At 43.4% G+C, this 23,520-nt stretch overlaps 1 protein-coding gene across 1 annotated transcript in view; it reads right to left on the reverse strand.

Moving 5' to 3' along the window:
- Window positions 1–444: 444 nt before the first annotated feature.
- SGCD (sarcoglycan delta) overlaps window positions 445–23,520 on the reverse strand; it is a 697,305-nt gene continuing 674,229 nt past the window's right edge. The window contains exon 11 of the mRNA XM_033926951.1: window positions 445–529. The gene's annotated coding sequence lies outside the window, so the exon portion shown is untranslated. The remainder of the gene's footprint in view (window positions 530–23,520) is intronic.

The following is a 23,520-nucleotide window of genomic DNA, read 5'->3' on the forward strand; positions in this document are numbered from 1 at the left end:
GCCAACACCTTCCAATATCTTCGGACACCTGAACACTTTCCCCCACATTCCTGAACCCCCTGACATCCCCATACCTTCAGATGACAAAGGCCACACACTCTTGCCTAAAGGGCCGTGTGCTAATACTGCAACGGCCGATGATAGAAAAGCCTAACACATCTTTGTAAAAGGGGGGGGGGAGGGGTAAAAGAGTTTCTAATTCATTTGTAGACTTGTTTGTTGGTAGGTATATATTTTAAATAGCACACTCTGAGTTTGGAAAATTACACATTTAGCAAAATAAACACACTCAAAAATCTACAATAAGGGCACAACTTGCGAGTTTGCAAAAAAACAAACAAACCCCCAAACACCAACTTTTTCGCTCTTGTGAAAACACTATAGGTGTAACGCTTTATTCGCTTTATAGAGCCATGAAAAACAATCTCTTGCAGCAGACTGAACACACAGGTGAAGTTCATGTCCTGCATTGATTCTCCTGGGTCATCGATGCCTTCGGTGCTAATGGAAACAGATACCGACTGCCGCACTGGAGGGGGAAAAAAAAAAAAAAAGCGATTACAGCAGAATGTAGACACTCGTTTGACGGAATATAGGTCTTCATTTGTAAGAGAACTGAGAGATCTGGGATGATGTCACATTAATCAGAGCAAAGAGACAGTTGCCGTGCTCTGTCGACATGCACCTCCGAGGCATGCTTTCCCCACTCATTCTCACTCTGTTAACATTATGTTACATCTTGCCTATGGAACATGATGCGTATGCATAGCGAGATGTCCTTGTTTTGCACTAATGAATCTGTCGCTGCGAAAGAAACATCAAACCCGTTTGACCCAGAGTGTGAAAAGGAACATACAGTATTAACCATAACTGTTAAGAAAAATTCCTTTGTTCTGTGGCTAGTTTTCATGTTGCATTACACTTCCAGCTGTAAAGCAATAAAATTTTTTAAAAAAACAAACCTTAAAAATTGGACTAGGCCCCTTCCTATGTCTTTCTTCTTTCTACGGGATCATGATAGTGTATCGAGAGCAATCTGTGCTTGCATTCACTAAAATCTTGATAGGGTTTCTCCATCTGAGCTATCGCCATCGCCCTCTCTTAAGAAATAAATTTTATAACCGGTGTCTAGATCGGAAGGCCGATAAGGTACCTGTTTCAAGGCAAAACCTGCAGTTGAGGCTTAAATACTTGCATGTATTTCCGTTCATTGCATGGAAGCAAGTGTAAATATAAGCAGAAGAAGCACAGGTATAAGGGCCTAGTTAAGAAAGCATGTGCACAATTCATGTCTCCGCCTCTGCGCTATCATAGAACATGTCTACAGGCAGATTGCATCAAATGTGTGTCATCTTGTCACCATCAAACGGTATGGACGTACCTTGAGACGTTCCGTGTCAAGTGAGAAATCTGGCCTAGAAACAATTATCAAACCATTTAATAAGGTTAAATAAATTAGACTCGTGAGCGTGTACCCTCAGGGTTGGGTTCCAAGCTCCAAAGAGCAGCTGCAAGGGTAGCTCTGGTGCTTAATACAAGCAGAGCCGGCAACGCCAGCCGCACACCATCATCGGGGTGGCAAATTAATGCGATTATAATTAGTGAAAAAGTGTTCACATAAAGTGCCAAAATCAGTAAAAAAAAAAAAAAAAAGTCTCGCTTGGCGTGTAAGGCCCCTAGAATAACCCCACCCGCAGACCCGAGGCATAGTAAACATAGCAATAGAATCAACAAGGGGCAAAAAAAACCCTCCAGGTACTTAGCTGAATTGCTTTTACCATCAACAGTCGCTGAGGAGAGTTACAAAGTTTCAAGTTTAATAGATTCTTTGATTTGTTCGCATAATCCAATTTCAATACGATTTACATCAGTTAAAAATTAAATAAAATAATAAAATCCACATACATGACATACACTGCTAATTAACAATAGAACATTAGGAGGGGAGGTAGCTTAATTACAATAATAAAAAAATAAAACCAGAAATAAAATTGGGTATAGATTTAGGACACATGGGTTGGGAAACAAATACCCACATATTTCTATGACCTCCTCATCCTAACCTAAAGTATAATAAGCCTGATCTATTAAAAAGCGTCTTTAAATAGCCAACTCTTTAGGAGACTTTTAAATTGGTTTAATAGTTTTTCTTCTCTTAGATTAAGTGGGAGTAAGTTCCAGATTTGGGGAGCTGAAACAGAAAAAATAATGTCTCTCCTAGAATATATAACTTTTAAAGAAGGGACTGTTAGTAGGGCTTTGTCTTCTGATCTTAAAGATCTTAAGGGGGTGTATGGTATTAAATATCTTCCTAAGAATGCCGGGGCTTTATTTGTGAGTATTTTATGAGTAAGTAGTGCTATTTTATAGGTAATTCTATGGTTTACTGGTAGCCAGTGTTTTTCCTCAACGTTCCCAGATTGAGGAAGGCAATCATTCCTGGGTCCACTAAGTCCAAGCCAGCAAGGTTTCCGGGCTAAAGCCCCTTCATCGGGGACCGGACCAAGGGAAAAACAGCCAGAGGTCTGAGCGCGGGCAGGCAAGGCAAAGAAAGGGGCTGTTTTTACTGCCTTGGGTCTGCGGGTGGGGTTATACTAGGGGCCTTACATGCCAAGTGAGATTTTTTTTACTGGTTTTGGCACTCTATGTGAACACTTTTTCACTAATTATAATCCCATTAATTTGCACACTTGAGCGCCCCCGATGATGGTGTGCGGCTGGAATTGCCGGCTCTGCTTGTATTAAGCACCAGAGCGTCTCTTGCAGTCAGGGCAGGATTAACCAATAGGTCAAGTAGGCACGTGCCTAGGGCCCGAAATGGTCAGGGGGGCCCGATGAAGGAGGGCATCAACATTGTTTTTTCCAAACAGCGATGGGCACCTCCAGCATCGATCAGCAATGCGGGCCCCCCCCTCAATCAGCAACGCAGCTCCCCCCCCCCCCCCATCGACGGAAAATAAGACAAGCAAGCAACGTGGGTAAGAAAGGCAACGGGAACTGTAATTGTGCAAGCGGTGCTGCTTGCCCAAAGCTTCCCTCCGACACAGCTTCCTGTTTCCGCCTGGGCGCATGGTGGGGTGGGGCAGGGGGCTCAGTGTACTTGTGTGCCTAGGGGCCCTCGACGAATTAATCCTGCCATGCTTGCAGTTGCTCTTTACAGCTTGGAATCTTACACTGAGGGCTGCCATTACAATTTGGAATAATCTACCTGCTCACATTAGGACTAACATCAATTACTTAAAGGTTTCGTAAAAATTTATGGCCTCTTTGAATGTAAATCGCCTTGAGCCTTTCTGGCACACTGCGATGAATAGCCGTGCGTTAGCTTAGGTGTCCGAAGGGTGCCGCGTCCGAGTTTGCTTGACCAATGTTTCAGCCATCTTGCTCTGACTTTCTTCAGCACGACGCAATACAGCTGCAACATCGCCCAAGCAAACTCGGATGCGGCGTCACCGAGACAGCCGCAAGAACCGTGACACTGCTGTGGAAGCCTAAGGAAAAAAAAAAAGAGAGACACCCGCCTACGGCGCCGTTGACTTGCTTTAACTCTGTGCCAAGGCACGGCAGGACTCTCGCCGATTCTGCAGCCCCTGAATCTGCCCCGATTTGCCGCCGTGAAACCTTTCTCCAGCTTTCTTTTCTCCGTCCATATTATAAATATCATAGTGAAAGGACAGTAATTGTGTAATCATTCCCCCGCTTGCTTTTATTCTTCCTTTTTGCTGCAAATTGACCTGGAAAGTTAAAACAGTCCTTAAGCATTCATTTCTAAATAAAGGTAACAGATGTGCTACTTGACTTTGAAGTCAGTAATTCCGACTTTTCTTCCTCGGTTCTGCACATATTAATGGGACAATGGTTTCAGTGAAGATTTTTTTTTTTTATTATTATTAAATAGTCTTGGGAAAGCAGTAATTATAGTCATAATCATTTATTCCTACTCAGTCCAATAAGCCATTTTCATTTGCATAATTGGGGACTTTGTTTAACTTCAATTTAGTTGAAATAACTAAAGTGATTTTGAATTCACTGTACATTAGGCTAGAAATGACAACAGTACAATTAGGGAAGGAACACTGATTTCTACATAAGGGGCCACTCATTAGACTTGCAAATGGGCTGGCAACAAGGAAAAGTAGCCACTGTACAGCTCTAATTTGGACGGAAACTAGAAGATCGTTGGTGGGTTTTCACATCTCTATGTGCTGGTGAAAATGCCTCAGTTTTGGAGACCGTATCTGGCGAAAGACGTAAGAAGACTTGAGGCGGTCCAGAGGAGGGCGACGAAAATGATAGGAGGCTTGCGCCAGAAGACGTATGAGGAGAGACTGGAAGCCCTGAATATGTATACCCTAGAGGAAAGGAGAGACAGGGGAGATACGATTCAGACGTTCAAATACTTAAAGGGTATTAACGTAGAACAAAATCTTTTCCAGAGAAAGGAAAATGGTAAAACCAGAGGACATCATTTGAGGTTGAGGGGTGGTAGATTCAGGGGCAATGTTAGGAAATTCTACTTTACGGAGAGGGTGGTGGATGCCTGGAATGTGCTCCCGAGAGAGGTGGTGAAGAGTAAAACTGTGACTGAGTTCAAAGAAGTGTAGGATGAACACAGAAGATTTAGAATCAGAAAATAATATTAAAGATTGAACTAGGCCAGTTACTGGGCAGACTTGTACGGTCTGTGTCTGTGCATGGCCGTTTGGAGGAGGATGGGCAGGGGAGGGCTTCAATGGCTGGGAGGGTGTAGATGGGCTGGAGTAAGTCTTAACAGAGATTTCGGCAGTTGGAACCCAAGCACAGTACCGGGTAAAGCTTTGGATTCTCGCCCAGAAATAGCTAAGAAGAAAAAAATAAAAATAAAAAAATAATTATTTAAATTGAATCAGATTGGGCAGACTGGATGGACCATTCGGGTCTTTATCTGCCGTCATCTACTATGTTACTATGTTAGGAAAAAAAAAAACCCTCTTCAATTTTAATATGTTCATGCCCATTTGTCCGAAGTAGAGGAACGGTCATCATTTTGCAAATGCTGCCAGCTCTGCATCCTTTTCAGGCTTTGGTCAGATCTGCTACCAGGGCTCCCTGGTATAGAAATTTGTGACGACCAGTGCAGCGTTTAGCGCCAGTCTATAAAAGTCATTCGCAACTTATACGAGGTAAGTTTGACAAGTTATGGGACCGCCCCCTGCTTTTTTTCTTTCCGAGAAGCAGGTGTGGCGACGCCACGCTGGCTCTCGTGAAACTCGCACACCGACGCTTCTGAACCCGAAGCTGGACCGCCGTAGTCTTCCAAGCGAGAGGAAGAACTCCGTACGTTTCGTCGTGGCGGATGAGGAAGACGTGGCTGTGAGAGCATGCGGCACGGCTAATTGTTTCACCGCCGTAGCATTTCAAAGAGTTTCATTACCGCTCTTTCCAAGTTTAACACAAAATTCAATCACACACCTCTGGCGTACTCTCACCGACACGTCTCCCTCATCTGCCATGATGAAACGTACAGAGTTGCCCGGTTGCAGGTTCGGAAACGTGTATGAGCTTTACAAGATACCCAAATAATTCGGGGAAATTGGATTTCTGTCTGCTGCCAAATGAATCTTGGTATAAGAGAAACTGATAATGATAGACACCACTATGTAAATTTCTAGTTTATACCATAGTGCTTATAAAGTGCTCAGAGATAAACAGATGAGACCATCAGTGGTTTTACCCATCAGTGCAGTAGCTTATTTCTCAATCATTGCACTAGCCCTTGAAATGTTATTAAGAGGTATTTTCTTATGTATTTTCACACTTTTAATTATAACACTTGTGACTGTACACAGGAGCAAAATCTCACTTAATTTGTGATTACAGGGCTAGATTCACTAAGCAAACCGATCGTGTACCATCGGTTTTGCAAGCCCTTTGCAACCCGATTTCCCTCCAACCCGATTCACTAACCTGTGTACCGATCCGATCCGTGCATGCAAATGAGGGGAATCGGCTTGCAAAGCAGGAAGGATGCGATTCACTAAACTGTCTTCTGGCACACCGACTGGCTGGGCAATCAAAAAACTAGCGACTGGCGAGGACCAGTCGCTTGTGCTAAATCCCTGCTCTCTGCCCCGATTCTCCTGCTCTGGCCGCCCTGCTCTCTGCTCTGACTCTCCAGCCCTGCTCAGCCCCCACTCTTGCCCTGCTCAGCCCCGCAGTGCGAGCCTGTGGTTTTAACCCGCGGGTTTAAAACAGGTTAAAACCACGGGCTCGCGAAGTAAAAAAAACAAACACAGTAAACAGTACAGTAAGTAAAAAAAAGAAAAAGAACATAACATATGAACATAAGCAATGCCTCTGCTGGGTCAGACCTGAGGTCCATCGCGCCCAGCAGTCCGCTCACGCGGCGGCCCAACAGATCCAGGACCTGTGCAGTAATCCTCTATCTATACCCCTCTATCCCCTTTTCCAGTAGGAAATTGTCCAATCCTTTCTTAAACCCCAGTACCATTCTCTGCCCTATTATGTCCTCTGGATGCGCATTCCAGGTGTCCACCACACGTTGGGTAAAAAAATAACTTCCTAGCATAGCTTTTCCGAGTGCCCTCTTGTTCTTTTATTTTTCGAAAGAACCAGCACATGCGCAAACCATCTACAGTCAAGGAAAATGGGTCTGTGCATGCTCAAGGATCGCTCTCCAGCAATCCGTGCAGTCGGTGGGGGGGGGGGGGGGGGGGGGGGAGGGGTGCCAACGATCACCCTCCATTTGCATGAGGGCCTTTAGTGAATTTGTCGGCTTGCCTGCAATCGGACACAGAACTCAGGTTAGTGAATCTAGCTCATAGTTCGTCCTCACTAGTTGCAAAAGTGTTGGGGTTGAGTGTGTGTGTACGTGTGTGGGGGGGGGGGGGGGAGGAGGGGGGTTGGACCCCAGCCCATGTTCGAAGATGTCTTTAAGAAATAAAGTAAAGCCAAGAACATTCTGTTTTCCCACAGTTTGTTTTCTTTTGGTTTGCTCTTTTTTCTGTGGAATATTGGGGCTTCCTGTTTTGTGCTTGAATGAATTTGTTGTCATCCAGACTCGCTATGAGGAAAATGATGCACCCAAAGCAGACAGCTGGAAAGCAGATAGATGCCAATAAATTCCATGTGGCAACTCTGTGGTAATCGCAGCAGGACTTGGCACAAGGAAAGCTGTGGCATCGACAGGGGGTAAAGCATTGTGTCAGGCTCTGACTGCTGGCTGGGCTTGTTACCCATTGTTCTATGAGTTACCATCTGGGTCCTACAGCTGCCTGGAACCACCCTGCAGTGGACTGGATGGGCCATTTGGCGTTTTTATCTGTCACTAAAACTGGTAGCTCTGTAGGGGAGCTGCAAGAAAACAACACAGAAACACCCCCCCCCCCCCACCCACACAGGGGAACAGCAACAAGTGTCAACATTCAAATTATATTGTACAGTTTGCTTTCAAATTGAATGCCTGTTTTTGAGCATCTCCAGGTCTTGAATAAAGATCTTCAACATATGGTTGGCATTAAAGGGCAAGCCTGCGATCTAACCACCCCCATTTACGAGCCCCTTGTGTGCATAAATGTTTTAACACTATCACTTATATGCATTTGTGCACGCACACCTGTGAAAATGCTAGCAGGGAATCTAAGCGTCATTCTGCAAACACCTGCAAAATGTACATACCCCCCCAATTATGTATACGACACCACAAGTTGTGTGTGCAAATCAGTGCACACTAGCCAAGTGGCGGGCACAGCCGGTTTAACGGGCCAATTGGTGCTAATTATCAATTGACACCTAATGATTGATGCTAATTGGCACCCATTAGAAGTTGCACGCACTTCTCGGTAGGCGCATTCTATAAAGTGGTGCACATCACCGCTTTTGCGCGGGTCTCAACAGGGGGCGTGGCCCATGGAGGAACAAGGGCAGACCGTGAGCATTCCTGAAAGTTCGGCGCACTCTTATAGAACACACCCTTTCCGCACACCACTTAGGCACGAGCGTTTAGGCCTGGTTTTTCCCTTGGCCTAAATGGGCGCGCCTACATGATTTGCTGCGTACGGCCGCTAAGTCCGATTCGATACATAGCGGGAGCCTTTTATAGAATTGCACTAAGCGCCATTCTGAGAAGCACTAATTTTTTTTTTTTACGCCAAATATGGAATTTGCATAGGATTTTTGGGACCCCCAATTCGTTTACAAAAAATAGATAGTTCCAAATCTAATAGATGCTGGCGTTGTCATATTAATATAGGGACTTTGGATCATCTGCTATATTTTTGTCCATTGATACTTGGACAAATTAATCTCATTGGGGACAAATTAATCTCATTCTTGAATCATCTATCCCCTTGTCATATGAGGCGATAATATGTGGTACGCTACTTCATGTTAAACCAGGGGTGTCCAACCTGCGGCCCCGTGAAGGATTTTGTGTGGCCCTGGTCGAGGGCAATGCAGTGTTTTACTCTTCTGCCCCTTGGTGTATCTTGCCGCTCCCTCCTCTGTCTTGCTGCAGCGTTTGCGCATTTGTGTGGCCCCAGAAACATTTTTTTCAGCCAATGCGGCCCAGGGAAGCCAAAAGGTTGGACACCCCTGTACCTACTTTAGATAAGTATAAAAGTCGCCTTTTCCTGATCTTGACAGGAATAGGGGTTCAATTGATTACTCATAATAGGAAAAACTATGATAGGATTAATTTCACTTTCTGGTGGATAAATGTATGTACAATATATATTAATATTCATTCAGGAAAAAGGCCTCAGAATAGGAGCATACGTACAGTCCTATCACAGACTGAAACTTCAACGTAGCAGCTCCTTGCTCTAATCATTGGCCAAGGAGCAAGGAGCTGCTACGTTGAAGTTTCAGTCTGTGATAGGACTGTACGTATGCTCCTATTCTGAAGCCTTTTTCCTGAATGAATATTAATATATATTGGATACATCCTGTCTGGAAGTGGTATTAATGACTAGTTTAGTATAGTATGTTTTGAACCACTTCGGGTAATTATATCTTGGGGTAAATGTGTGTACCACGTATAAATATGAAAGGGTGATGCCGGAACGTTTGGGGACGAGTAAGTCCTTTAACGATGTATGGAGTCATTGACTAATTTTTTTGCATTATAATTAGGATCATGTTTATTTCTTTTTTCAATAGATTCCTTACACATCTGGGGGGAAAGGGGGGGGGTGGAAATGTATTTTGAGGAGTTAAATTATTTCATTATAATATTGATAAACATGTCTAAAAATGTGTTTTGAAAAAGGCAATTTAGATGTTTTAACAGACAAAGCACAAATTGGACATTTTTCTCTTTAGAAAATAAGCCCCATAGAAATCACTATCTGTACAGCAGAAATTACCAACACGTCCAACAGATCTTCAACATGTCCTCAAAGAAACTACCTCAGGGGATCCTTGACCTCTTTCTTCACTTCAGCAGTGTCCACACCATGAATGCTGGATCTGTGTTGGTATTTTATAAAGCCATGTGGTTGGACATTTTTTTTTTTTTTAATGTTTATGTCCAACTTAGACGTTTCCAGCTGAATGTCCAAAGATGAAGGAACAAAAATGGCCATTTTCAAATGGTAAACTCTTAGTTGTCCAATATATTTATATTTTAAAATCATCTACTTAGATGTTTTGGCCACCGGTCATCTAACTTTATATCCCATTTTTGATCGGAAAAACATCCATGTTGAAAGCCTCCTAATCCTGACCATTTGGACGTGGATGGGACCAGCATAGTAATGGACTGGTCACACAGACATCCTGACAGAGCAATGGGACACCTTAGAGCAGTGGTTCCCAACCCTATCCTGGAGGACCACCAGGCCATTAGGGTTTTCAGGCTAGCCCTAATGAATATGCATGAGAGAGATTTGCATATAATGGAAGTGACAGGTATGCAAATCTGCTCCATGCATATTCATTAGGGCTAACCTGAAAACCCGATTGGCCTAGTGGTCCTCCAGGACAGGGTTGGGAACCACTGCCTTAGACGGCACTGCTGTGAACACCCCATAAAGGGTACCAGATATATAACCCTTTTATAATTTATGGTGATCCCTCCAAAACGTACTATACCCTCCTGTGTACCACCCCAATAGCGCTTATGGTTGCAGGTGGCACCTATATGGCAGTATAGTAGGGTTTGGGTAAACTCGCATGTTCTACCATAAATGTAGTGTAGCTTATGGGTCTAGATCCTCCTCTCTATGGTTCAATAGCCCGCCCACCAGACTACTTAAGACACATAAGTACATATAAGTATTGCCCCTGTCGAGTCAGACCAGAGGTCCATCGTGCCCGGCAGTCCGCTCACGCGGTGGCCCCTCAGGTTCATGACCTGATAGTGCTCATACCCTAAAACTCTCATACGCTTTTCGCTTAATGTCCTGTAGAGTAACCCTCTATCTGTACCCTGCAATCCCCTCCGCTTCCAGGAAGTCATCTAGTCCCTTTTTGAACCCCAGTTTTGTACTCTGTCCTATTACCTCATTTGGAAGCGCGTTCCAGGTGTCCACCACCCTCTGAGTGAAGAAGAACTTCCTTGCATTCGTTTTGAATCTGTCCCCACTCAGTTTTTCTGAATGACCTCTTGTTTTTGTTGTCCCCGCTAGTCTGAAGAATCTGCCCCTCTCCACCTTCTCTATGCCTTTCATGATTTTATAAGTCTGTATCATGTCTCCTCTCAGTCTCCGCTTTTCCAGGGTAAAGAGCCCCAGTTTGTCTAACCTTTCGGCATATGAAAGGTTCTCCATTCCTTTTATCATCCTAGTTGCTCTCCTCTGGACCCTCTCAAGTATCGCCATGTCTTTCTTAAGGTACGGTGACCAGTAATGGACGCAGTATTCCAGATGTGGGCGCACCATTGCTCGATACAACTTCCTTCGTTCTGGTAGTGATACCTTTTTTGATAATGCCCAACATTCTGTTCGCTTTCTTTGAGGCCGCTGCACATTGCGCAGCTCTGCTAGGCTTCCCCATACCAGCTGCTGCTGTTTTGGAGACAGGTATGTACCTTTTTGTTCTCATTTTTGTGTGGTGGAAGGGGTTAAGTGAGCACTGGGGGTGTCTTACCTTGATGCATGCAGTGGTCATCTGGCACTTAGACGTTTCTAAAACAGGTCTAGTTCCAAATGTCTAAGTTCCGTCCAGGATGTCTTGCAAAATGTTTATCACTGCAAGATGTCCATGTCTAATCTGCCCTTGAGACAGCCCAGAGTCCACCCATAGCACACCTCCGCCAAGCCCGTCTTGTGCTCTGGATGCACAGAGGCTGGGACACCTCGCTAGACGTCCAGAAAGACAGTTTCGATTATCAGCTCTTGGATGTCCTGGCAATTACGATGTCCAAGTGCCGATTTAGGATGCTTTTTGGACGTCTATGTCTTTTGATTATGAGCCTGATAGGCACCTATGTTTCTTTATAAAATATCACCAAAATGAGTGGCTTGGCAGTTATTAGAAAGATCCCATACAGTTACCCATAATTATCAGTGATTCACTCGATCTTCTTGGGGGAACAGAAGAGCATGTATTCCCTTCTTAACAATCATTATTTTATTAATATTTTACAAGATTGCAGTTGAAATCATTTAAATACAAATCTTTTTTATACAGAAAGTGTAATAAAGTTAAAATAGGTCCTTGTATAATTCATTAGCATTATTGCAATGCTTACAAAATTTTGCATAGAGTGTGCAAGGACTGATGTTATTCAGTACAAAAAAAGCTATTTATATTCCTCACACAAACACACACGCACACAAGATATGGATAATTAAAACCAACCTAATCAAACCCCATTGCAAAAAAAAAAAAAAAAACTAAAAACTTTCAGATATTTCTTTTGTCTTGTGTACACTATTGAACTCACTGGTTATTGGTCTGATTATAGAAAGCAAACCGTTGAACTGTCGTGGAGAAGCATCTAATGGCTGGCCATGGGGAAACCACGTGGGAATTCTAATATCAAACCATATCAAACCAGTGGGAATTCTAATATCAAACCATAAATGACCATCCAGAATGGTATATAATTCTGTGTTAATCCGTTCCACTCTTGAACCTTAGCAGTACAATCAAAATAGTATTAAGACAGTTTAACTCCCACTTTTGCTCCCCATCATCTCTACCTTTTATAATAATATTCATTTAAGAAATCCCTTTGATATTTAAGCAATAAGGCACTGCAGGACACTAGTTTGCTACAATTATTGCCACATCTCAGGTGGCTGAAAAAAATACAGTCACTGGCCATATGAAACGCAACATACCAAAAGCAGGAGGATGCTCTGATGATGGTGAAAATGAAGACACTAGCCAATAAAAATCCTTCTTCTCTTGGAACCCTCTTTTTTTTTTTTATCTAAAAGGGATTTTGGGTATAATCAACAACACCAATCAAGAAATGAAATTCAAATAAACTACACTACAGGGAAAATGAGGGGGTGGACATACAGATGTTATTTGTTATAGGATTTTATATGATTTTATGATGTATGATTTTATGATGTATTGTTTTTGTCTTTTTTATGATTATGCTTGTTAATTATCCCCCCTCTTTTACTAAAGTGCGCTAGTCGATTTAACGTATTAGCGTGCGCTAAACGCTAAAGCGCCCATAGAATAGAATGGACGCGTTAGCATTTAGCGCACACTAAATCAGCTAGCGCGCCATAGTAAAAGGCCCCCTATGCGATCTGCTCAGATATCAGCAGAATACAAAACTAAAACCCCCTTTTACAAAACCGCGGAAGCGGTTTTTAGCGCAGGCCGGTGCGCTGAATGCTCTGCGCGGCTCCCGACGCTCACAGGAGCTCTGTGAGTGTCGGGAGCAGCGCAGAGCATTCTGCATGCTGGCCTGCGCTAAAAAAACGCTTTTGCGGTTTTGTAAAAGGGGAGGGGGCAGGGTAAATTAAGTGATACCGAAGATTGGAAAGAATTTCAGTATTTCAGTTTTGCTATATTTTCCCCCAAATCATATAATCAACATTGCCCGAGATCCCTACCTTGTATGTTAAAGGTGGTTCCAAGAGTTTCTTCAAGTGTCAAATCTTTCCCTCCCATGCCTTATTGCTTAAGCCAAATATATAACACTTTGAAATGAATGACATTTTGAAGCATGATAATGCTAATACAATACTGCTTTTGCTACTTATGCTGCCTTTTGGACTGGGGTGACAGAGATATTTCAGTTAGGTTGTCTGCCGACACATCAGTGGCAAAGGCAGACAATATTGCTAGGTTCCAGTGAATTGTTAGACATGGCTTACAAGTGGCGCATATAACAACTTTTCTGGCAATACAAAAAGCGTGCACTGTTGCTTTTCACACCACATGAGGGTTCGTCAACGGTGCTGTTATGATGTCATGTGAAATGCAACAACCCCAACAACGAAACTTGACAGACAACTATTTTCACTTCGACAAAACAGCATGGTTCGTGCTTTTGGGATTACCTGAAATATCATTTCAAAGCTTTTGGTGGTTCATTGACATTTCTAAACACAATCGACTTATCTGTAATCCATTAACATTTAAACCCTGTAATCTTTGTAAGTCATGATTCCTTTAAAATGACCAAAACGATATATACAGTGGTACGTAAGCTTTTGATGTAGGATTCCTGCAGAACATTTTCAGGAGGGAGCAAAATAAAGGTGCAGGCACCTATGAAAAGAAAATCATAGAAAGAGCTGGAAAGCATAAACAGGATCACTTATTAAGATGTGGCTAAGATTTTGAACCTAATGTGCACCAACAGCCAACGTTAAGGCACATTAGCTGCAAGAACTCTGCGAAAAGGCAACCATGCAGTTAACACAAGAGAAATAATTGCTAGCATACATTAATGGCAGAACAATAATGTGGAAAGCAGTTAGGCATACCTCTGGAGGTCTAATTGCATCATGTGATCGACTGCTGCGTTAGCAGTCAAATGCAAAGTAACCGCAAGGGGCAGTCTCAGCCCATTCCACGTCCCCTAATAAGAATTTTACATATTTTGTGTTTGACATGGCAATTAATGAAAGCTAACAGTCGCATGAGATTAACTGTTAGCATGCATTGAACGTTACAATAAATGTGGGTTTAGTAAATAGGGGCCTTAGTCTTTAAGTCCGGCAAAGGGGAGGCAAAGACCTCTCCTTGCCCCCCTTTCCTTCCCCCAGGCGCCCACAGTTTTGGGGGTCCTTGAAAAGGATCCATAGTCCACAAAGACTCCACTAGGACCAATCTAGGATATTAAAACTCTGTGCCACAAATTAAAACTGTTTTCCAAGGGAGTGATATATTTCATCACTTTATATTCTTAGTCCATTCCAATAACGATTCATTTCAATAGCAAGTCAAATTAGTTTTAATGGCCAGCTCTGTTCTTGGTCTTCAATCATATGAGCTGCAGCTTGATAGCAGTGAGATCGCTAGTCATAAGATGCTAATTAAGGTTCTTATTTAATGTTTAGGCTGAGCAGTACAAATCATCTATGCATAAGCAGCAGTAATAATACTATCTAAACATTAACGTCCTTGCTTTCTAATGCGTGCCAAAGCTTTGCACCCAAAGCACAGGAAGGAAGTGATTCTGTATGGAGCTGTCTACTTTATTCCATAGGCAGCGTTCTCATGCTTTATACGCAGAAATGACCTCTCACGGAATACTGACTGGTGGGAAATATATGCCAGGTTCCGATGGCAGAAATTGCAACTCGAATGCGGATGTAAACATACGCACCTACTCAAGCAAATGTAAAAAAAAAAAACGCGCGTCCTCGAAAACTCCACCGCGCTCACCCAGAACCCATCTCCGGCAATGCCTACCGAAAACGGGCATGCGATCAGGCCATCACACGTTCTTTTCGCCCGGCACTATGTTATCAGCGCCATTATAAATGCGTACGTTGCGTCAAGAGGGCTTTAGCGCGCGCTAACTCCCCGCGCTAGCTGAAAAACTACCGCCTGCTCAAGAGGAGGCGGTAGCGGCCAGCGCGGCCCGGGAAATTAACGCGCACTATTACGCTAACGCGGCTTCGGAAAAGGAGCCCTAGGTCCATGTCTAATAGTATCCAGTGCAATCTTTTACAATAGGTGTGCATAGGGGTGGAGTCGCAGTTTGCGCGTGTAAATTGCAAATATTTGCATCTGCTCCACGAGGATGTAATATCCAGAACAGGAATGCTGAATTTGCGCTGGTATTTTATAAAGTCTATGCGTCTTTCTAAAATATGACCAAAACAGGCGCCGTCCCGTTTGTTCAACCTAGACTCCATGTTATAAAATGACCTCCCGAGTGCAAAACCTTTTGCGGTATCTATTTGGGGGGATTTCCCTGCACTTTTGAGAGGGCGGCCATGCCACTAACACGGGACAAAGCTCATCACCGCACATTAATGGCACAATATGGATTGCAGTTAACTCCACCTCTTGAGATGGTCTGCACTGCCGCGTTAACAGTCGGTGTACAATAATGACCCCCCCCCCCCATTTTAATTGCACGGCGAAGCCTCTGCCATTCTCCACTAATCATATGTTTCCCCGGTGGCAATTTCAACGTTGAAAGTTTAACATGACAATTAGCATGATAATCGTTTTCATGCGGCAGTAACTGTTAGTGAGGTGGACATGCTAATTGTTAGGGTGGTTAAAATCTGCATTAAATACCTAAAGTGTTTCAGTGATGGAGCTCCTAAATGATTTGCCGGGTCAAACACAATCCTATTATCAGCGCCAGTTAATAGAAATATCAGGTGCTGCACAGATGATGTTAAAAAGCCAGAAAAAAAAATCTATCCATCAAAAAGATGTGATTAGACCGGGATATTTTAATGCTGCATCTTAACCCTTTCAGGACCATAAGGATCGTAGGCCAATTTTTGTGGTTTTGATGACATTTTTATGGTAAAAAGGGCTTGCAGATGCCAAAAAATTGATTTTTTTTTGTGAAATATCATTATTTTTATTTAAAAAAATCACACTTCTGGCTTATGGACAGTGTGGCAAGTGAATCTTCTCGTCAATCTGGCAACGACGCTAATGAATGAATGTCGGAACCAGTTTGTTTACATAAAGGCAGTATCCTATGGAATCCGTACATATCAAATTTAGAACTGTAGACTATCCCAATCAAAATTGATAGGATTTTAAAGTTATGGGACAAATAGGTCCCTTGGTCCTGAAAGGGTTAAGGGAACTTCCCGTTACGGGATTTCCTTTGTGTGAGATGAAAAGATATTAAGAGTTCTAAAGGAATAATGAAACTGTAGATCGAAGCATGCTGACCTTTAAGATAAAAAGTTATTACTGCTTTTTTGGTAATGTTACAAGTTTTGCACTTATGTACCGCATTTGTCACATAAAAAGTAGAGAAAGTTCAAGATGGGGTAAACACATCTAAAACTCCGTTGCTAGGTCAAAGGTTAACCATCAGGACTTTAACCGTAATAACTTAATAGCCATACTGGGAAAGACCAATGGCTCATCTAACCCAACTTCCTGTGGCCAATCCAGGTCATAATATCTGTCAGAAACCCAAATAGTAACAACATTCCATGCTACCTATCCAGGGCAAGCAATGACTTCCCCCATGTCAGTATCAACAGTAGACTGTATTTGCCTCCAGGTCCAAACCTTTTGTAAACCCAGCTATGCTAACCAATGTAACCACACCCTCTGGCTAACTGTTCTTTGAGTACACAAATATTTCCTCCTATTTGTTTTAAAAGTATTTCAATGTAATTTCATTGAGTGCCCCTTGTACTTTTTGAAAGGGTGAAAAATCATAAGAATATAAGAATTGCCGCTGCCAGATCAGGCCATAGGTCCGTCGTGCGCAGCAGTCCGCTCAGGCGGCAGCCCTTAGGTCAAAGACCAGCGCCTTACCTGCGTACGTTCTGGTTCAACAGGACCTTGTCTAACTTTGTCTTGAATCCCTGGAGGGTGTTTTCCCCTATGACACCCTCCGGAAGAGCTTACAGTTTTCTACCACTCTCTAGGTGAAGAAGAACTTCCTTACGTTTGTACGGAATCGATCCCCTTTTAACTTTAGAGAGTGCCCTCTCGTTCTCCCAACCTTGAGAGGGTGAACAATCTGTCTTTATCTGCCCCTGGAGGGTGTTTTCCCCTATAACAGACTCCGGAAGAGCGTTTCAGTTTTCTACCACTCTCTAGGTGAAAAAGAACTTCCTTATGTTTGTACGGAATTGATCCCCTTTCAACTTTAGAGAGTGCCCTCTCGTTCTCCCTACCTTGGAGAGGGTGAACAACCTGTCTACCAAGTCTATTCCCTTCATTATTAGATGGAATTTTTCCTGGATTTATTTAGGTCGATTTAGCTGATACTAGCCTTACCTGCGTACATTCTGGCTCAGCAGGAACTTGTCTAACTTAGTGTTGAATTCCTGAAGGGTGTTTTCCCCCATAACAGACTCCAGAAGTGCGTTCCAGTTGTCTACCACCCTCTGGGTGAAGAAGAACTTCCTTACGTTTGTACGGAATCTATCCCCTTTTAACTTTAGAGAGTGTCCTCTCGTTCTCCCTAAACCACTCAGGATTTTGTAGACCCCCTCAGCCATCTCTTTTCCAAGCTGAAGAAGCCTCTTTTGTCTTTCCTCATACGAGAGAAAATCAATTCCCTTCATCATTTTGGTTGCTCTTCTTTGAACCTTTTCTACACAATTCTATCATATCTTTATTTGAGATATGACAAGCAGAACTGTGCACAGTACTCAAGGTGATGACACATCATGGAACGATACAGAGACATTATAATAATCTTGGTCTATTTACCATCCCTTTCCTAATAATCCCTAGCATCCTGTTTGCTTTTTTTTTTTTTTTTTGCTTCAGTTGCACACAGGGCAGAAGATTTCAGCATAATATCTACAATGACTCCCAGGTCTTTTTCTTGGGTGCTGATTCCTAAGGTGGACCTAGCATACGTTTATTATGATTTGAATTATTCTTCCCAATGTGTGCCACTTTGCATTTCTCCACATTAAATTTCACCTGCCATTTCGATGCCCAGTCTTCCAATTTCCTAAGGACTTCCTGCAATTTTTCACCGTCCTCATATATTTTGACAACTTTGAATAGTTTTGTGTCATCTGTAAATTTAATCACCTCACTTGTCATTCCAATTTCCAGATTATTTATAAGTATATTAAATAGCACTGGTCCCAGTACAGATACCGATTTACCCTGCTCCATTGAAAAAAACGGCCATTTAACCCTATCCTCTGTTTGATGTCCAATAACCTATTCCTACAACAGAACATTGCCTCCTACCACGCAATTCAAATTTTCTCAGGAGTCTTTCATGAGGAACTTTGCCGTACATTTTCTCGAAATCTTGATACTCTGCACCAACTGGCTCACTTTTATCCACGTTTATTCAAACCTCCCTTGGCTGAACCAATGCTGACTCTGTCCCATTAAACCAAATGATCGATTTGCCTGGTTATTTGTAATAATATTGTACACTTGTTGAAAGAATTCAAAATGAATAAAGATTTATAAAAAAAAATCTGATACTCCACGATTAAGAGAGCCTCGTACCAGCAATGAAGTAGGAAGGAACGACACTGCTTTCAAAGATGTCATACAAGGTATGGCTTGAAACACAAGTCAATAACATTGACACAATGGTGAGTGTCCCATTTCAGTAGTATGTTAAGGAATTGGCTTTACCACGCTCTGGTCAGTATTTCTGAGTGTTTCTAAGGTATTAATATAATAAATAAATTTGCATTTTGGTTAACTGCTCAGTTCCATAGGAAGCCCTTGAGCTGGAACACACAGACATCTGAAGAGAGAGCACACATTTTACTTAGAAATATAGGACTGGCTGGCTAAGTGTTTGGATGTGTTATTTTAAAGTAGATGGCATTTTTCTTCACAGCAAATAGCCAGAGTGTAGTAACCTTTATGAAACATGGGCAGCGTGCCAACACATACAGATCAAGCCTCTAGCAACAGTGTATAGTCATTGAGTCTACGATGATTAAGAGAGAATTACAGCAGAATAGAAGCAAAATGCTTTAGGATGTATTACTTTTAGGCATGAGTGCGAGTCTTGTGGTTGGAAGGTTAACTCATTCATCACCCCTTCAATGAATCAAAACAGTGTTAGACAGATATGGGCATTCTAAAAAAAATTGCAACCCGGGTGAAATTCTTTTTCTGCTGAGAGGCACCACATTTGATGAAAACTACAAGGGGGCCAACTCTACCTGCGGTACTGAGTCTCAACCTGCCACAGAGGCCACATGGATAAGAGTTTTAACTAGTTCTCTTTCATTGCTAACTACATGCCAGCTGATATCAATGCTGTCTCTCTTGGCACATTCAGGTGCTCTAGGAAATGTTAAGTGTGAGGCTTTCCAAGGAGGCAAAAAATATTCACAGAATCTATTAAACTTTTTTTTTTTTTGGAGGGGGGAGGAAGTGGGGGGGTTGTGACTTAATTTAGTTTTATTTCCATTTCAAAATCAGAACATGTTGCCAGTCAGGGTGACATAAGGAATGACAGACTTTTGATTTGCCATACTTGGTATCGCCCAAAATGCTCAAGGAAAACTATGCAATCAAGTCAGGAGAGGAGGCCTTAGTACGTACTAGAGATTGACAAGGGGACAAATTTTTCCCCATCCCCGCAGGAACTCATTTTCCCGCCCCGCGAGTTCTTTTCCTGTCTCTGCCCCATTCCTGCAAGCTCCGTCCTCATCTGCACAAGCCTCAAACACTTAAAAATCCTAAGTAGCAACATTTTAGAGCTCATACTGTGATGTCATAATGCCTCATTCCACCAATGCCTAAGCTCCGTCCTCATCTGCACAAGCCTCAAACACTTTAAAATCCTAAGTGTTCAAGGCTTGTGCAGTTAAGGCAGAGCTTGTAGGAGTGGGACAGAAATAGGGACAGCGACAAAACTCACGGAGATGGGATGGAAAAATTTAGTTCCTGCGGGGACGGGGAAAAATTTGTCCCTGTGTCATTCTCTAGTACGTAAAGTAAATGTGTCTTCCCAGAAGTTTCACTTCTGGTGGGTTGGTATTCAAATGATTTCACATCTTTTAATAATGGGCAGTGGCGTAGTAAGGGTAGGTGGCACCTGAGGAAGTGGTGCCCCCCCGCACCCCCACTCCTTCAACACCCCCCATTCCACATTTGCGCTCTCCCTTCCCCTGTACCTCTTAATCTTCACCAGTGCGAGTGGCTACTGCAAACATGCTTCTCGCGCCAGTGTTGGATTCCCTCTGACATCACTTCCTGGCCCCGTGACCCAGAAGTGATTCAGAGGGGAACCAGGCTGGCGCATACAGTAGGCCGAAGTTGTTTGTACTAGCGAAGATAATATGGGTTGGGGGGAGGGATGGCGTGAGAGTGCTGTGGTGTTGTAGGGCGAGGCGGAGAGGTGCCAGCATCCCCAACGCCCGAGCGCAGGCAGCAAAACTAGACCATCAACTCTCCAATCTACTGATCACGACACCAGACTATAAAGCTTTCAGAAGAGAAATCAAAACCCCGCTATTCAAGAAATCCATCAAGACAGACTAACACCGCAGGAATCATTTCAATCTCGCCCAGATCCCACAACCTTCTAACTAAATTACCTGTCTTGTAATGACCCTGAAACAATGTCCAGATCTCCCCCAAAGTAACCTGCTCTACTCGGTAACTCTCCTGGAAATGTCCACATAATCTTTTGTGTAATCCGCCTTGAACCGCAAGGTAAAAATCACTAATGTAATGCAATGTAATATTTTAAATATTGCCTCCCCCCACACAAATATCTTCAGCACACTAGAATCCATTCGATTCATGCAGGGCAATGCCGTAACTTTTCTACTATGCATCAAACAGATGGTCATTGGTGAATGTTGCAAATGTGGCGACTCTTGGGAATGCATGGGAGTTTATGACAGGAGTGGAAGCGGGTGAATGGACGCTCAAATCCCTGACGAAGCATTGTAGCGAAACAGGGAACCCTGTTGGATGGATGTGGAAGTGTTGCAATGGACACGCTTGAATTAGCTTTCAATTGACTTCCCACGGAGCATTTTTTGTTCCTGCTTTCTAACCCCAGGACTAAGTTTAAGCAGCTATCTGTTCAGATAAGTTACTTTTTTGACACTACTCATGAAAAATTATTTAAAAAATTTTTTAAAGTTTATAAAACGAGTTGTGTGACTCTGAATATGCCAATAGAGTTTGAAGGAGTTTTTTGACCAAGGATGTGTCTGCCAGTTTCAAACTCTGTCTGAGACTGGCTTGTCTATTTGGGAAGCTTTTCAGAGCCCCTGTTAGACACTGAGGTCTTTTTCTCCTTTTTTTGCTATAAATTCTGAGACGTAGCCCTGGTTTCTGAGGGGTGTTTTTGTGAGTTTGAGATTTTTTGGACACATCCTTTCTTGTGTATTTTGGATTTTAGTTTATGAGAAGCAACATACAGAATTTCATAACTACAGTTATGTGCTGACCCCCTCCCCCTCCCCGCCTCCCGCCAGGTAGGCGAATAAGTATGCTACGCACCATTCTATAAAAATGCGCGCAACTGGTTTGGTATGTAAGCGCTAGGGGGGTGTGTCAGTGGGCAGGGCTCCAACTGATATACATATCTTATAGTAACTTGCAAGCTATATGTTCCCTTGCCACACTAATGCACCAACAGTCACATCATGTCTACGGTAGCACAATTTAAGGCTTGCTACGTTTTTGGTGCACCTACGGTACACCTTGGGCTGCCATTCTATAATAATGGAATTTCGGTGCCAAGGTCCCATTATTGAACTGATGCTCCCCCTCCCCCCCCCCAAATTCCATGAAATGATAGCCCTAAGGCTGCTGCCTCTATATTGAGAGGCACGTCCTGAAAGCAGTCAGCCAGTGCACCCCCTCCTCGCTGGGGGGGTCTCACGGCACACAGTTTGCGATACGCTGCTCTACACACACAATATTGCAGTTTGGCTCCAAGCGACATGTAGAGTAACTGGAAAGAAGAACTAATTGCTGTCGAGATATTACTGAACTACTGATTACAATTGTTCTGGAAATGTCTTGCTTTGATGATCCCTTTGGGTTATCCGGAGAGGCATAAGGCATTTTGTTCACCATAAAGACTTTTTAGGAAACTTCATGGACAAAACCCATTGAATTGCTCCATGACATCCCATCAATGCAAGGACTTAACAAGGTACGCTAAAAGTAAAGCATTCTTTTACGCTTTAAAAGAACATACTTGTATCTATAAATACTGAGGAAATCTAGTAGATCCGAGGCAACTTTTCAATGGGATATTTCAAATTTAGGGCTTGATTCACTAAGGGGTCCCTCCAGACCGAGAATAATTTAACTTGGCAGAAAGGGCTCCTCCGGCCAAGTTAAAGTGTGGTCAGCTGGTCGTCTGTCAATATTCAACAGCACTAAACAAAATCTTACTGTTGAATATTGGCCCTGGGGAAGTTCAGGGGCAGAGCCAGAACCACCCATATTCATTTTGGGGCCCACATTCCTAGGTTACCATATAAAAAAAAAAAAAGAAAACCCCGGACACATAACCCCACCCATTCCGTCTCCAGCCCCGCCCCAGCCTGCCTCTAGCCCCGCCTGGTTCCATCTCTAGCCCTGCCCATTCCACCCTCCAGCCCCAACCCCACCCCCAGAAAGCCGCCTCTCTTTGTGACGAGCTCCGGCCACGTCTGGAGGGCCTGAAGCATGCGCGGATGTGTGTGACGTCATCCGCACATGCTCAGAGGCCCTTCAGACGTGGCCGGAGCTTGTAGGGGCTTTGCAAAACCTGGACAAACGCTGGGTTTTGGAACGTCTGTCCGGGAGCCTGGACAGGCCTCTAAAAAGAGGACATGTCCTGGTTTTCCCGGACGTCTGGTAATCCTACACATACCTAATGGAGTATAAAGGACCACAGTAAAAGCAAGTTCGATCATTGCCTGGCTAGGTGTGCTGGTTTTGGCACTGAATATTGGTTAGCACCCATGTAATTTCCAGGTCAGCTCAAGACCCTGAACATTCAGGGGCTGATTCTATAAAAGGCGCCTAACTTAATTGGCAAAATACCCTTATTAGACTACATAACTGATTAAAACAAAATTTTAGTGGGTGATAGGCGCCTATTGCATTGGGTTCATAGACAAAATCACGCGAGACAACGGCACGCAGACAACTGAGCGCAAGGTTGATGGCGCGCTAAAGAAAAGCACTATTTTAAAGGGTTCCGACGGGGGGTGTTGGTGGGGAACCCCCCCATTTTACTTAACAGACATCGCGCTGGCGTTGTGGGGGGTTTGGGGGGTTGTAACCCCCCTCATTATACTTGAAACCAAACTTTTTGCCTGTTTTTTAGGGAAAAAGTTCAGTTTTAAGTATAATGTGGGGGGTTACAACCCCCCAAACCCCCCACAACGCCAGCACAATGTCTGTTAAGTAAAGTGGGGGGGGGTTTCCCCCCCACACACCCCCGTCGGAGCCCTTTAAAATAGTGCTTTTCTTCGCTGC

The sequence above is a fragment of the Geotrypetes seraphini genome, chromosome 18 (genome assembly GCF_902459505.1).
Source record: "Geotrypetes seraphini chromosome 18, aGeoSer1.1, whole genome shotgun sequence".
Lineage (NCBI taxonomy): Eukaryota > Metazoa > Chordata > Amphibia > Gymnophiona > Dermophiidae > Geotrypetes > Geotrypetes seraphini.